At 44.2% G+C, this 15,125-nt stretch overlaps 1 long non-coding RNA gene across 1 annotated transcript; it reads left to right on the forward strand.

Moving 5' to 3' along the window:
- Positions 1 to 8,725: 8,725 nt before the first annotated feature.
- LOC148221949 (uncharacterized) lies at positions 8,726 to 13,361 on the forward strand. Its single transcript, XR_015807059.1, has 3 exons — positions 8,726 to 8,805; positions 9,131 to 9,205; positions 13,060 to 13,361. It is a non-coding gene; the product is annotated as an uncharacterized LOC148221949 (long non-coding RNA).
- The last annotated feature ends 1,764 nt before the right edge of the window (positions 13,362 to 15,125 follow it).

The raw sequence follows: 15,125 nt of genomic DNA on the forward strand, positions 1-15,125 counted from the left end.
AAATACCTGATGTGACAAAGCCCCCCCGTGTCCCCCCACCGAGAGGTTTTGTGAGCACCTCATTTTGGGGGCAGAAGAGCTGTGAGAATCTCTGAAGGGAGCCATGTGCTCCTCACTCTGTGCTGGACATCTGTGAGAGCCCAGCACGGACCTGGGCAAGGCTTTATTAATCATAAGAATTCATTAATAATCAGAAAATAATGATCCCAGAATCCCTGAGGTTGGAAGAGCCATCAAACGCAGCCTGTGGCTGATCCCCACCTTGTCACCAGCCCAGAGCACCGAGTGCCACACCCAAACCTTCCTTGGACACCTCCAGATTCCTCCTGACTCCTGGGCAGCCCCTTGCAAGGTTTAACTCCTCTTTCCATGAAAAAATTCTTCCTGATGTCCAGCCTGACCCTCTCCTGGTGCAGATTTGATGCAACCTGGGCAAAGTTTTCTGCTGGGTTTGGGTCAGAGCTTGTGCTTGCAGCCCCAGTTAACCTCTCTGCAAGGAAAAACCCAACCTAAATAGCAGAAAATGTCAGGAAAATTATGTTAATTTGCAGAGTGAATTTTCTTCAGGACCTCAAAGAAGTAAGTGAATGTTATTGTTGTTATTACTTGTTTTTTATCACTGGGGAAACCCAAGGACAATTAAATGAACTCGCTGGAGATCACAATGCCAGAGAGAGAAGAAAAATAAATATGTTCCTGGCTGATGTTGGAGTTTTATGGACTTGAGGATTTTAGGGGTGCTTTTCATGAGAAACTGCCAGTTTCCTGAACCCCAAACTTCCATGGAAATGGACAGCCTGTCCGACCAGGAATAATTCTGGCTATTAGGAATTAACTTCACCACAAATGGGAGAAAAAGAGGCTCAGACAGGAGGGTTTGGATGTGTCTCCCCTTCCCACCCAGGGTGAAAGCCAGCAGGGCCCTGCAGGGACAGGAGAACTGGTTCCCAGCCCACTCCCTGCTTTTGACTGCCAGCACTTGACTAAAGCAGAGTCTGCTGCCCTCTCCTCTCCCCTGAGCCTGATTTACTGTGGGATTTATCTGATTTAGGGTTGTTCTTCCAGCCGTGTCTGGGATGTTGCAACGTTTAGAAAGCTTTTGGGTGTATTTATGTGCATTGAAATGTACTTTTCATGGAACAGCTGCACACACCCTTTCCACTATTCAGCCTCTTCTCCTCCTACTTGAAAACAACCCTTTTGAAAGCAGAGGGGAAGAATAATTAAAAAAAATTGTAATCTGCCTCAGGTAATGACATGATTGAAACATCACCATTTTGTCTGGAGGGTCACAGGATGGTTTTATGAGAGAGCTTTAAAGCTGCTAACTCGAGAGAACCTTTGATATTTCACCTTTTGTTGTTGCTAACGTGTTCTCCTTCCTGGCTCTTGGAAACAAAGCCCTGTCGCTTCGACAAATTTGGTGCCAAAGATGTTCTGCCACGGGCTGGTCTGACAATCTGGGAAGATTAATTGAGCAGCTACATCTGAGATATTCCAAATTGTTCCAGTAATTTAGATATTTAGCAGGCAGGAGAGACACCACAGCCCTGCAGCCAGCCTCGGGAATGGGATGGTGGAGCTTGCACGGTGTGGTGTGGTCCCTGTGGGGTGATTTGGGGTTTGGCAAGTAAAAAAAAATTCATCTCACGGTGGCTTGTGTTTCACCAAGAGGCTGCAAATCAAGGGAAAACTGAGCTTAGGTGCTGCAAAGTGCTCGTGCTGGCATCAACAGTCGTTGGGAAGAATTATTTTCCCACTCCTTCTAATACAAAGTAGTCACTGAGAACTAGGAGTGGGGATTGCTGTAGCTTTGATGTGACTTTTTCTGTGTTTTTAGAGATCCTGCAAAGCATTTCTCACCAGTTCATATCACACAACTTCCTTGTTAGTCCTGTCTTGGTGATTATGAACTAACATTTCCTAGATCTTCATTTTTCACAAATCCAGTTCCCAGAACTGCTTAAATCTTGTAGGCAAGGACATTTCTCCATTGGTTTGCTTCTAGTATTATATCTAACATATATTTCCACTATTATTCTACCAGTATTACATCTAATGTATATTTCTGCTGTTGGATAGTTGTTGTTCATGATGAAAAATGAAGTTATTTCTGATCAAGCAGTGGTAGACAGTAAATGGAAAAAGAAATCTCAAAATTAAACTGCAGTGGAGCATGAACTCTACTCAAGCAGCCATAGAAGGTTCTCAGGGTGCATTTCCCAGATATTCTTCACTCAGCAGCAGCTCATAGAAAGGTTTGCAAGAAACAAATGAGATGGATTGGGAGTGTAATTGAAAAGAATGCGAGGATTTTACTTGAAAAGACATTAATGGGTCATTTCTAAAACCATACTGACATTTCTCCTTGTACAAGAGTCTATTTGAGGAAAACGTCTGCTTATTTTGTGAGATGCAGGAGGTTTGGAAAAGATGTCGAATTTTGCACTGCAGCCAAACCCAAATGAAGACAAATGAAAATGGGCTGGTGGCAGCCAAAGGAAGCCAAGCCAGCCCTAGACACTGCTGGGACCTGTCCATCACGGGCTTCTGGCACAGACCCTGAGCAACTAAAAATGTTTCCACCATTGCTCTTGCAAAGTGAATGGTCTGGGCCTCATAAAGAGCTGTTTCTTGTGGAAATCAGTGGAAATATTTAGCTTTTGGGTCCTGGTGGAAAGTTGTCTCTGCTGAGTTTGGCCAGCATGACTTTGCCTTGAAATTATCTTCACCAGCCACCAAATGAGATAAATGAGAAGCTGAGGCTTGGAATGGAACCACTGCTGCCTTTTGTGATACCAATGAGATGGAATTGTTCTGCCATAGGAGAAGAATAAATAGGAATTATTTATTATATTATATTATTATATGTGTGCCTGCCATCCTGAGAGGGGAAAAAAAAAAAAAAAAAAAGGGTGCCCTACATCCTTTTGATATGGAGTAATGAACAATTTTTCTCTCTTTATTTTTCCTGGGCACACCCAAACTCCTGGAGGCTATCTCCTGTAAAAGAGGGAGGTGCAGGCAGCTTATGGAATACATTAATTCCACTTTATTTTATGTATTGTCTTGTCAGATACACTTAGCAGAGAGGGATGCAAAACATCAGATGGAGCTGGCAGTTCATTTATAGGTGGAATACCAATTTTTTGCCATCTGGAAGTGATTTTTTCTTGGGTTTCAAAGTTAATTTTTTGTCTTCTGGACAGGTTTATACTCCAATCATAGAATACGGAATTCTGTCTGGGAACTTCCATGAATATTTCCCCTGCTCCCAGCATTCCAGATTGTCCCTGGACTTAGAGCAGGGTAGATGGAATTGGATGGATTTTGCTGCAAAGCATCTCAAATATTTTTAGCTTTCATATCAATATCTGTGCAAGGATTCACCTGTCAGGAATGTTGGGTTGGACAACTCAGAGGACCCAGTGCTCCCAGTATGAATTTCCCAGTACCGTCATCACAGAGCTATTTCTATCCACAGAGGGAATTATAGCATGGAGCTTTCCTAAAGGATGTGTCAAAAATAATTGTTAATTTAGGAATAAGTGGGAATGTGATGGTTGACCCTGTCTGGATGCCAATGTCCACCAAACCACTCTGACACTCCCCTCCTGAGCTGGGCAGGGGAGAGAAAATGTAATAAAAAAAATCAAGATAAGGCCAGGAAGAGCTCACTGAGCAATTGCCCTCACAGGGAAGACAAAGAGATCCCAAAATCTCACCAAGCAAACTCAACACAGAGAAAAACTGTGCCAAGAACTGCACTTGGTGATGGTTAAAATATTGCTTTATTTGGCCTTTCTGTGGGGAAATTCTCTGGGGTTTTGATCTTTGCTTTCCCCAGTGAGCTCCATGCAGGCAGATTTACCCTCTGTGAGCTCTGCCCTGGCTGTGATAGAAGGGAGAGAAATCAAATGCTATGGAAAACAGAAGTGGTCTGAAGTGGAGCTGTAGCTAACTCCAGCTGTAACAACAGGGCTGTGGCTTTCCAAATTTTAATCTCCCCAAAGAATCTGTATCAAATTCTTCAGCCCAGAGGTCAAGAGGGATTTTAGTAATGGAATGGGACAACTCAGCCTGTAAAGCCTTGTGGGCAAAGGCCTTCTGTGGAATAAGTGTCCATGGTAAGTGCTCCCAAGCCATGCAGGAATAAAAATAAATAGTGGTGATTATAAAGCTATTTTACACTTTTCTCTCTTCAATCACATCCCTCGTGGTGAAGATGACACACTCTGCACAGGGGGCAGCTGGGATGGAGCAGGAAGCCAGCCCCATGCTCAGATTTCTGATGTTCTTGAGCACAGCCATGGCACAAAAGCTGCCTCAGGAATGCTCTCTGGGTTTTGTCATTCCAGTGGCATTTGGATACAGAAGTGTGTGTGTGAGTTGGGAATACAGTCTGGGCAATCTCAGGTTGCCTACTTGTCTATCACAAGGAACAAGCTGCTTGAGAAATTGGGGTGGGAATCCCTGGCAACAAGAAACCTGTGGAAAATAAACAGTTCACTCCAACCTCTCAGAAATCCTTGTTTATTCTTCTCCAGGTCCTAGGAGAACATGCAGAAGGACCTTCCAGCACCAGCCCAGCAGTGAGACCCATTCCCAAAATGGAGCAGCTCACAGGCACAGCCCATGGTGATGATGAGAGAGGAGAAATGACCAACACCAACTGTGTTCAGACAAAAGCTGAGAAAAATTCTCCCATTTCCCACATCAATGCCTCCCTCTGCAGTGCAGAGAAACCTGGGATGCATTTCCTGTGCCACAGCAGGTACAGGCAGGTGGAGAACAAATAAATGCCAGTGTGAAAGGCAGGGGTGAGGGAGATGTGCTGTGCTGTCTGCTGGGAAATGCAGCTTAGAAATCGTTCCTGTAAAGGCCAGAAGTGTGCTGTGGAATGAGTGAAGATTTCATATTCGGGGATTTTATAGTGGCCTCAGAAATGTCTCTTCTCTTGGGCTGCACTGTGAGCTTTTGGTTCCCATCAGAGCAGGGGACTGAGCTTGGCCCCTGTACCCTGCTGGAGCAGAACCACTGCCCACCTTTTGTAGGGTTTTTGGTCACTGATAATATTCCCTACGTGCTAGGGGGAATCAGAGCTCCTGCAGCCAGGCAAAACCTCGCTGTCCTTCTCTGTTTCCTTAAATTCCCAACATCAGCAGCTCTGCCATGGCTCTGGCTCTCACAGGACAGAGCCAGAATGTCCCTGCTGAAGTGGAGCAAACGTTTTTCCAAAGGGTCAAAGTTCAGGACGAGCTTGTAAGCAGATTATGGGGCTGGTAGAAAGGCCAAAGGCACCCTAAGTCTTTACATTCCCAAAGTGCTGTGTTAAACTCTAGCCCAAGGATGTACTTAACCCCAAAGAGGACGGAGGTCAAGTGAACTTGCAGCATTTCAAACACAATCAGTTTGGAAAAGTAGCTGTTCATAAAGCAGTTTATTGCAGACCCAAGCTAATGTTAGCATTCCCTCTCTACAAATAAGCCTGACCTATTGTTAGTCTTGTCAAGGAGCTGCCACGTTTGTTTTATAGCATCACACAGCCAGGCTTTATTTCAGTTTAGATTAAATCTCAGGGAACGTTTTGGCTCAGGGGCATTGAAAGGAGATGCAGGGGGAGCGTTTTTGTTTTTGCCATCTCTCTTGAGGTACTTAACTCAGACTTGCTGCTTATACTGCTGGGAGAGTGGAGGAGAGAATTCCAGAGGGCAGCTCAGAGCTCCTGGAATGGGCCCTGGACTGATACCTGGGGGTCCTTCTTCTTTCTTGGGTGCAAAAATGAGGTGCAAACAGGCCAGGCTTGGCTCAGCCTCTGCAGCCCTGCTGCTTTTCTCAAGGACCTCAGGACACCCAAGGGCATCCCAAGGGATGGGAGCAGCCCCAGCTGTGCTTGCTGAGGGTGCTCAGCAGCTCCCACCTGCTTTTCCTTTGCATGAAAAGGAGAAAAATGCATTCTCTGGCCAGAAAAAAAAAAAAAAACCAACTTTGTTTTAAATCACAGGATCGTTTGGGTTGGAAAAGACCTCCAAGATTATTGAGTATGACCTGTGCCCCATCCCCACCTTGTCCCCACAGCACCGAGTGTCACCTCCAGGGATGGGGATCCAAACCTCCCTGGGCAGTTCCAATCCCTGCCCACCCTTTCCATGGGGAAATTCCTGCTGGTCTCCACCCTGAGCCTCCCCTGAGGTCATTTCCTCTCCTCCTGGATGCCCACCTGGCTGTCCCCTCCTGTCAGGGAGCCACAAAATCCCCCCTGAGCCTCCTTTTCTCCAGGCTGAGCCCCTTCCCTGCTCCATTCCCTTCCCTGGACACGCTCCAGCCAACGAGAATAACAACCCAAAAATCACAGAACTCCTTTAAAAGGCTGTAGCCACTAAGAGAATCTCCCCCATGAAGACCATGCCCTGTACACATGATTATTTTTAATTACCATTTCCACAGCCATCATAATTAATATTTCCGTACTCATTGAAGGGACAGCAGCAATAATTCTGAGCAGCCACACTCAAGACCTGAGATCCCTTTTTGGGAGTGTCAGCAGGGAGGCATCAAATCTGTGTGGGGAGTGAAATATCTGAAATTTTCAGAGGCAGCTCAGCAATTTCTCATTTTTTCAGTGCAAGACATCAAGCAAGACATGGTGAAAAGCCAGGAATGAGAGTCCACTCCTCTGGATGCTTCCCCAGCCTAAACCTGGATACACAAGTTCCAATTACTCAGGTGGACATGGGACTTGTACAGGTATTTTATGGCAGAAACGAGTTTATTCTAGCCCCTTAAATGTTCTCCAAGAGCCTGTTTGGCTTTGTTTTATAACAATAATAATCTTACATGAAGCATTTAAAATCCTGAAGCTTAGAAATTGTTCCTATAAAGGTCAGGAGTGTGCTGTGGAATGAGTAAAGATTCCATATTTTGGGATTTTATAGTTGTCTCAGAAATGTCTCTGTTTTGTCAGGCAGGCCGAATGTTCTTGAGCCATGAGGCAATTAAAATATGTAATATGGATGTTTATTCTTATATGTCGACCTTGTTTCCAAAAAAAAAAAAAAAAAAGTTTAAGAAAGCTCTTTTTTTTTGGTAAAAATGTAAGAATAAATTAAGCAACCATGAGAAAAGGTTGATCCAGACACACTTATAGTGGTTTATGGGAAAATACAGTGAAAATTCAGTGAAAATTCTTTTCCTAGACCAAAAAACACTTTCATTTTTCCTAGGATACATCTTGCTTAAGAGCCCTGAGTGTTGAACAACCCATTAAGAAATGCTGTCTCCAGTCCAGCTCTCTCAGCTCTTTCACACATAATTGCCTAATTGAAAGAGGATCATTTATTAGCTTCTTTGCTTGAGGCTTCTGCAGCTCCAGCTCCTGCTCTTGGGCATCCTCCTTTGAATTGTAGCATTTACCTCAGCTAATTATAATGTGGTATCACTTGATAAAGCCAACTGAGATCATAATGGGAAGACACTGAAACATCTGCCAAGGATGGAAAATTGGGTTTTTCTTTTTACTCCTGCCAAAGACAGGTTACCTGTAATTAGTTCTAATTTATAAATAAGTGCAGGCTGTACTTCTAAAAGGTACAATATCGTGCCTTGCCCCCTTTTTAGAAACAAGTTGGGAATTATACATCTCAATCAACTGTATTCCTTCTCTGTGTCAGGAATAATGGCTTTGCCTGAGAATTTAGGGAGGAGAAAGGGAGTTATACAAGCAAAATATTCATGGGATACCTGTCCCATGTGACAGAAAACACAAGTCGCCAAAATGGAAATCAAAGGAGTTCCAAAATTCTCAATATGGATTATTTTTGTTGCTCTCTGAATCCTGAATATTTGTTATTCGGGCATTACTATTTGTCTCCAAACCTCTTGTATTTTTTTTTTTTTAATTGTTGTTATTTTTTAATGCCATCTGTAATTCTCAGATAATCACAGGGCTCCAGGAGCTGGAGTTTTACAAACCCACAAGCATCCCAAGAGCTGGAAAACTCCTCTCAGATCTGCCTGAATTTACATCATATAATGCAATTTCTTTGTGTTCTTTTTATCTGTTTGGGTTTTTTGGGTTTTTTTTTAAGCCTTGTTTGTTCTCAAAGGATCCCAGCATTCCAGCCCATTTTGTGGTCCCTAATCCTGGCTTTTCCCAGGGCAGGCAGAGCTGAGTGGGGGCACCAGGCTGGAGCTCCTGTGCAGGATGGTTGGGATGCAGCAGAATTTTTAAAAAGCTGCTCTGTGGAGTTTAGGAGTGGAATAATTTCAGCTCTGCCTGAGCCAGGCTTTCACCCTGAATTCCTCTTGCCTGCAGTCAGTCCTTCCAACCCAGCCCTACCTGAAATCAGCTCAGCAAGGGCAGGAAAGCAAAGCCTGGCCCCTGATGTCTGCAGCCTCTCACCGGGCACCACTTCTCATTCTGCACACACCTCCCTGCCCTCCACAGCCCTTCCCCAATTCCTGAGGCACCTGAAGCCCTTCCCAGAGCACACCCAGGTCCTGTTCCCCACCAGGGTTTTCCTGGGGGCTGAATGTGGAGGATGAAGTGCTGACTGCTGCCATCCCTGCCATCCCCGGGGCTCTGTTTTTAGAAGGTTGTTGAAGATAAGCTCTCAGCAGGATGCTTAGGAGGAAACGGAACAAAAAAAAAAAAAAAAAAAAAAAAAAAAAACCCACAAAAAAACCAAAACAAAACAAAACAAAACAAAACAAAAAAAAAAGCAAAGGAAAGTGGTGGATATGCTGAGGAGGACACTGAGCTCCACAGCAATGCAGAAAACTCTTTGCAGGATGGCTGCTCCCTTGGTGGGTTTGTTTTCTCCCTCTGAATGCCTGAAATTTTGCACTGAAAATGGGAGGGAAGCTGGTTGCAATGACCTTACTGTACATGGTAGCACTCATGCAGTCCAGATCCCAGCTTTTCCCCTTTGGATTGCATGAAAACCTTTCTTTATTATCCCTCATATTAGAAACTGAGCCAGAGAACAAACAAATAACTACATTAAATTAGTTAGCTTCTTACATTTCTTGACTCACTGTGGAAATGGATTTTATGTGTGTCTATGTGTGGTTTCTCTTCTCTTTCTTCCTTCTTTCTAACAGCCACTTTGTATTAAACATTTCATCACAGACATTTGCTCATCCTTTAGAAGCCTTTTGGTGGATACTTGCTGGTGCTGCAGTTTGTCCATGCAGAAAGACCAGGGTGAGTAATGAGAAAATCAACTTTCCCCTGTGCTTTTCTCTCACTTCTCTGCTTCTGCTGCTGTGGTTTGACCCAAGACTCTGCAGCTCCGAGTTTGCTCCTGCAGCCTTGCAGAAAATGGAGAGTGATTCGTGATTCTCAGGGGAAAAAAAAAGAAAAAAAAAAAAGACAATTCAGTCTCCCTTTTTCTGAGATTAGTGATAGATGCCCATCAGGAACCTGGGTTTGAGGCAGAAGTCTTTCTTTAGAATCCAGTTAATGTGGGGTAAATTACAGACCAACTTTTACTCCTTTTGCCTGACTAAGAGGGTTTATTTTAAAAGCAAACCACGAAACTTCAGCTGAGCCATCACCAGCCCAGCCTGTCCAAGCATTTGATAAACCTTTATTTGGGGCAGGCACTTTTACATCAGGACTTGAGGCTGGCAGCAGGAACTGAGGCTCCAGTGCCACAGAACTGCACAGGGATCCTTCAGAGCAGTTTTCTCTGGAAAGTTTCTGCCCATATCAGCTCCAATATTGGTCTAATCGAGATGATTTGAAGTGGAGGAGCCTGGTTGTTTGGGGTCTTTCAAATCATTTCAGTGAGCACTGAAACTTTCATCTGATCAGTTCTGAGAAGCCAAGGACAGGTTCAGCATTTGTGATTTTATTAGATTAAGCTCAAAAAATGGGTCAAGAGCCCCCAAGGACACCACTGTGTTCTATAATGATGTTTAAAAGAACAGCAAAGTCCTCAACCAAAAATTGGCAGTAAGAGGTGAGCCTTCCCTTGCTTTACAAACAGGTTAAAAAAGAGCCACAAACTCAACACATTTTCAGTGATATTCAGGCAGAGACCTGAATGCTGATTCACAAATATTCTAGTTTGGCTGGCTGCAAATCATTGACTTCCATTAATTCCTCCAGCTCTTCAGAAACTGATTTCCACTTCAGTGCAACACTGAATCCTCCCGACATCATGAATGCACCTTTGATAAAATATTAAATGTGGGTGTTAACTTCAATATTCTCATTTTCAGCTCTGATTTACTGAGAGTAAGGTGCAAAGCATTTGTCATTTCTGTTCAGAAGCAGCTGCTGTTTGTTGGCTGGGGAGGTGTTTGTGTGTGTGTGTGACCACGGATGGGTTTTTTGGAAGGTTTGGTGCTCCCCAAAGGAAACTACAGGGGATGGAGGGACAGGACACAGGGGGTGGAGGGACAGGACACAGAGGGTGGCTTCCCACTGACAGAGGGCAGGGATAGGTGGGATATTGGGAAGGAATTCCTTCCTGTGAGAGTGGAATTCCTATTCTGGAATAGAATTCCCAGAGGAGCCGTGGCCTCCCCATCTCTGGCAGTGCCCAAGGCCAGGCTGGCCAGGGCTTGGAGCAGCCTGGGACAGTGGAAATGACTTTAAGGTCCCTTCCAACCCAAACCATTCCACAACTCCTTGATTCTATTCTCTGATCCTTCCCTCATTCTCCTTTGTCTTCTCCCCTGGGTCTCCCTTTGTGACTCCCTTGGGTCCATTCCCACCACAAACCCCCCAGCACAGAGTTCACCTCACACCAAATTCTGCACCCATGAATTCCACGGCCGTGATCACACCAAAACATCCACACAGGAGCCCAAAACCTTCCAGGATTTTCAGCTCAGCCATGTCCATCCCCGTGGGCAGGGAAGAGTGGCCACCACCCTGCCCCAGGCTGGGAGAGGCCACGTCCCTGTGCCTGCACAGGCAGCACTGCTGGGAGCACAGCAGGAGTTTTGCTGGGATTAACCCAGCCACTTGTTTATCCCCTGGGTTAATTTCACACGCCGAGCACCAAGCCTGTGTTAATTATATGATTTACTGGGCTGTGCTTCTTTCTTTTTTTTATATTGCATCGTAAAAAAAAAAAAAAGTCTTGAATAAGGACTCTTGTTCTGGTAAATTTTTGCTTGTTTGTGAACAGCCTGGAAATAGTTAACAGCAAGCACGTCCTCTGGGCCAAAAGGGACTGCAAGGCTCAGATTATTGCCTTATTTATTTTATTTTATTCCTAATTAACGCTTTATGAGCTCTGAATATGTTTACAGAAGCACATGCTGGAAAGGGCACATGGACAAACAGAATTAAGAGCCATTGGCTGCTCCACAGCAAGCCCAGGTTAAAATACCAAGGAGCAGCCTTGTGCCTGTGCTGCTGGGAGCTGGACAGGCCCATTTACAGCAGGAACAAAAATTCACCTTGCACGGTTTCACCTTCCAACCCAAGTGTTTGGGAGGGAGGAAGAGCTGATCTGCTGGTGGGGAAATAAATCCACCAAGCAGCATTTCCAGAGGGAGCTTTGGAGCTGGGGAACTTTGTTCCCTCATCCCTGGTCTTTGTAGATTCGTAAAATTAAAGTTAAATTATAAAAAATGTCAGTTCCCGAGATCAGAGGAAGGGGAAGATGCTTGAACTCAGATCCCACCCAGATCCTGCACCCAGTGGAGCAGGGAGAGGCTCCAGCCTGGCCCTGCTGAGGGCAATAGATAAACCCAGAGCATTTGCCACTGGAAACAGCAGCAAAATTCTGGGGGAAAGAGAGAGGTGATTTGTTAAAAATTCGAGGGTATTCAGTCGATATTGCTGCTGCAGAAGCAGGAGGGCAATGCCCTGGGCTCAGAGGAAATTGGGAATTTCTCAGCAGCCCAGAGTGAGAGAGCTGTGCCCTGAATTCCAGCTTCCAGACTGAAATCATCATTCCCTGGCAATAACCTGGCTGGGTTTTATCTGAGTCCGTGGATAAAGCTGGGAGAATGTTCACACTTTCAAACCCAGCACTCAGGACCTGCATCAGCCTTTTCCAGCCTCTCTCACTCTGGGCTGCTGAGGAATTCCCAATTTCCTCTGAGCCCAGGGCATTGCCCTCCTGCTTCTGCAGCAGCAATATCGACTGAATACCCTCCAATATCCTTTTTAACAAATCACCTCTCTTTCCCCCAAAATTTTGCTGCTTCTTCCATTGGTAAATGCAAGAGCTCTGGGTCTATCAACCAATTGCCCACAGAAGGTTTTATTGCCTTTTTTTTTTAGCTGCCAAGGGAAAAAATCAGGCTGTTTATCAGAGAGCTGCAAACATTCAGTGCTCCAAGAAATGTTAATATGATGCCCTTGGGATAAACATTGCTTCACTGTCCATTACTTTCCTTCTGAGAAATAAAAATAAATACATTACTAAGAAACAGAATGATTGTACAGCATCATTAAAATCAGAAATAATCCGGTGGTGGGGAAAAAAATCTCCACATTTTTCAACCAAAATACATTTTTAATTGGGAACAGAGCAGTACAGAGATCTAGGTGCAGATAAATTAAGTTTTCCTGCCTTCCTAGGGCCCAACAGAAAGATTTTATTGTTGGCTAACATCTTTTAGTACTTTAATTATCGGGACAGAAAAGTGCTTCATTACTGCTTGCACAAAAACAAAACCCTAAGTGAATTATTAATCCACAATATCTGAATTCCAGCTGGGGAAAGTTGTGAGAGGAGTTTAACTTGCACCTAGAACGATGCTGAAATCCGTGAGAGTTCCAGGTCCAAATTCCTTTGGTGTCCCTGAGTAATTCAGGGATTATTTCTTTAGACCTGTAGGTGTTTTGTGTCTCTCCATTCCCTTGTGAATGCCAGATTTAGGGCCAGGCATTGCCCATATTCCCCAAACATGAATGCATTCCTTCTGCTGGGTATTTATTATTTGCATGGCTTTCCTCCCTCCCAATTCTCACGCTTTCCCGAGTGGGAATGCCCTCGTAAGCAAATTGCTGCTTCTCAGCGTTATTTTTATTGCTGAGGTGCCTTTGCTGACTCACAAGAGCCTCAGAATTCTGCCTTTTCCACTCAGCCACCATCCTGCCAGGCAGAGCTGTCCTGCAGGAGGAAATCAGAGGGGGAGAAGCAGCAGCAGGAGATGTGAGCACAGGATCCTGAGCAGCCACGGAGAGGTTCAGCCACTCTGGACATAAAGGAGAGCTGGTTCCATCCTCACCCAGAGCAGCACAGCACACACTCACAGCCCTTCTCCCCTCCAGCACCAGCAAAACCATTCCTCTACTGGCCAATATTCTGCTTTTCCTGACGTCTCTCTGAGCAGCAAGACCTGCAGGTCATGGTGGATTTCCAGACAAGGAGAGTGGGGGAAAATAAAAAAAATAAAATAAAATAAAATAAAATAAAATCCCTTGGAGCTGGTTTCTGTCCGAGGGTGAATTAGAGAGTGGCATAAACAAACAGCCCAAGACGTTCTCCTGCTCACAGGGGACCAGAGAATGTTTGTAAGGCTGAGTCCTGAGGGGGACACTGGGATTAAAAATGTCCAGACTCCCCCTGCACGAGGTCCAGAGCTGCAGGAGAAAAGGGAGGGAGGGAGGGAGGAGCGCTCTGAGAAAGGAATTGTGCAATAGGAAATTGCTGTTGTTCCATTTTTGCACCGTTTTGTGCAAATGTGCTGATGGGAACTTTTATTTGCCTGCCTGGAGACAGTTCAGCAGAATTCTGGAGGTTTGGGCGCCTCCATAAGGGTGAAGGAAGTGCTGGAGCTGCCCCAGATTTGTTTCTTTTTTTTTTTTTTTTTCTCTTCTTCTCTTGGATCCTCAGTTTCACAAAGAATAAGTGCAGCTTTTTATAGGAAAGCAATTTAATTACAACAAGCTTTTACCAAGGGGAAGTGACTCCTCCTGCTTCTGTCTGGGGTTGTATTCTTGAAGCAATTTAAGGTCTTATTGGTCTGCCTTGCTTTTTGGAGCTATTGTGCCAATTATCCTTTAATTCCGTTGAATTAATTATCCATTAATAATGATCCATTAATTCCCTATGAGTTTCCACTATCACAAATTCAAAATACAGACAAGACCTTCCCTAAGAGATATCTAAAGATCCAAGAGCTGCTCCAAACACCTTTTCTCCTATTGCTGGATCCAAGCAGAGGCTCTGGAAGCCACACTTTGTCCATGATCAGCTCCTGAGGCTGCCCAAGGAAAATCATCCCCTCTCTTCAGGGATGAAACAGATTTTCCTGTGGTTTGTAATTGAGCCTGAAATCAGGAATTCAGTCTGGAGACAGCCTCTTACTCCTGACTTCATTTTTCACTCTGCACATCAAACTCTGCAGAGGAAAAAAAAATCTGTGCAGACCCTGATTCCAGAAACTCCAGCAGAAAGGAAAAATTTGGAAACGAGGATTTCTCAGCTAAATTTGGTGCTTATTTGGACCCCCTTTGATCAAAAGACAGAGCATTTGGATAAAGAGTTTTTAAGTGGAAATCGTATTTAATGCTCCCATTAAATAATGCTGCTTCTTAAGGGGGAAAAAAAACCCACACAACAGGGACTTGGAGCTTTCCCACCCTTCTGAGAGGTGGAATTTTGTGCTTTGCTATTTATTGACTTGCTTTGGTGCTCTCAGATGGAAACATTATCAGGCTCATCACCCCAGGACAGATCAAAGACAGCAGCTCAGGCTCCTCCCTGGAGTGAAGATAAAGTGCTGCACTTGACCTGTGCCTGGAATGTGGGATGGGGTCAAAACGCAGGAAAATAATAATAATAAAAAAAATAATAATACAAATATAAATATAAATATAAATATAAATATAAATATAAATATAAATATAAATAGAAATAGAAATAGAAATAGAAATAGAAATAGAAATAAAATAGAAATAGAAATAGAAATAGAAATAGAAATAGAAATAGAAATAGAAATAGAAATAGAAATAGAAATAGAAATAATTAATTATAATAGTCCTTCCCTTCCACCTCTGCCTTTGGAGGCTCCTGCACTGAGCAAGGCAGGGACTTGAGTTCCTTTCAGACATTTCTGCAGGTAAAATGCTGGAGAAGCTGAATGATCATTAGTTTTTTTCCTCCTACAACAAAGCCCTCCTTTTCTGAAATCCAGGAAAATTCAGG

Source organism: Sturnus vulgaris, chromosome 15, assembly GCF_052056855.1.
Source record: "Sturnus vulgaris isolate bStuVul1 chromosome 15, bStuVul1.hap1, whole genome shotgun sequence".
In the NCBI taxonomy this organism is placed as follows: domain Eukaryota; kingdom Metazoa; phylum Chordata; class Aves; order Passeriformes; family Sturnidae; genus Sturnus; species Sturnus vulgaris.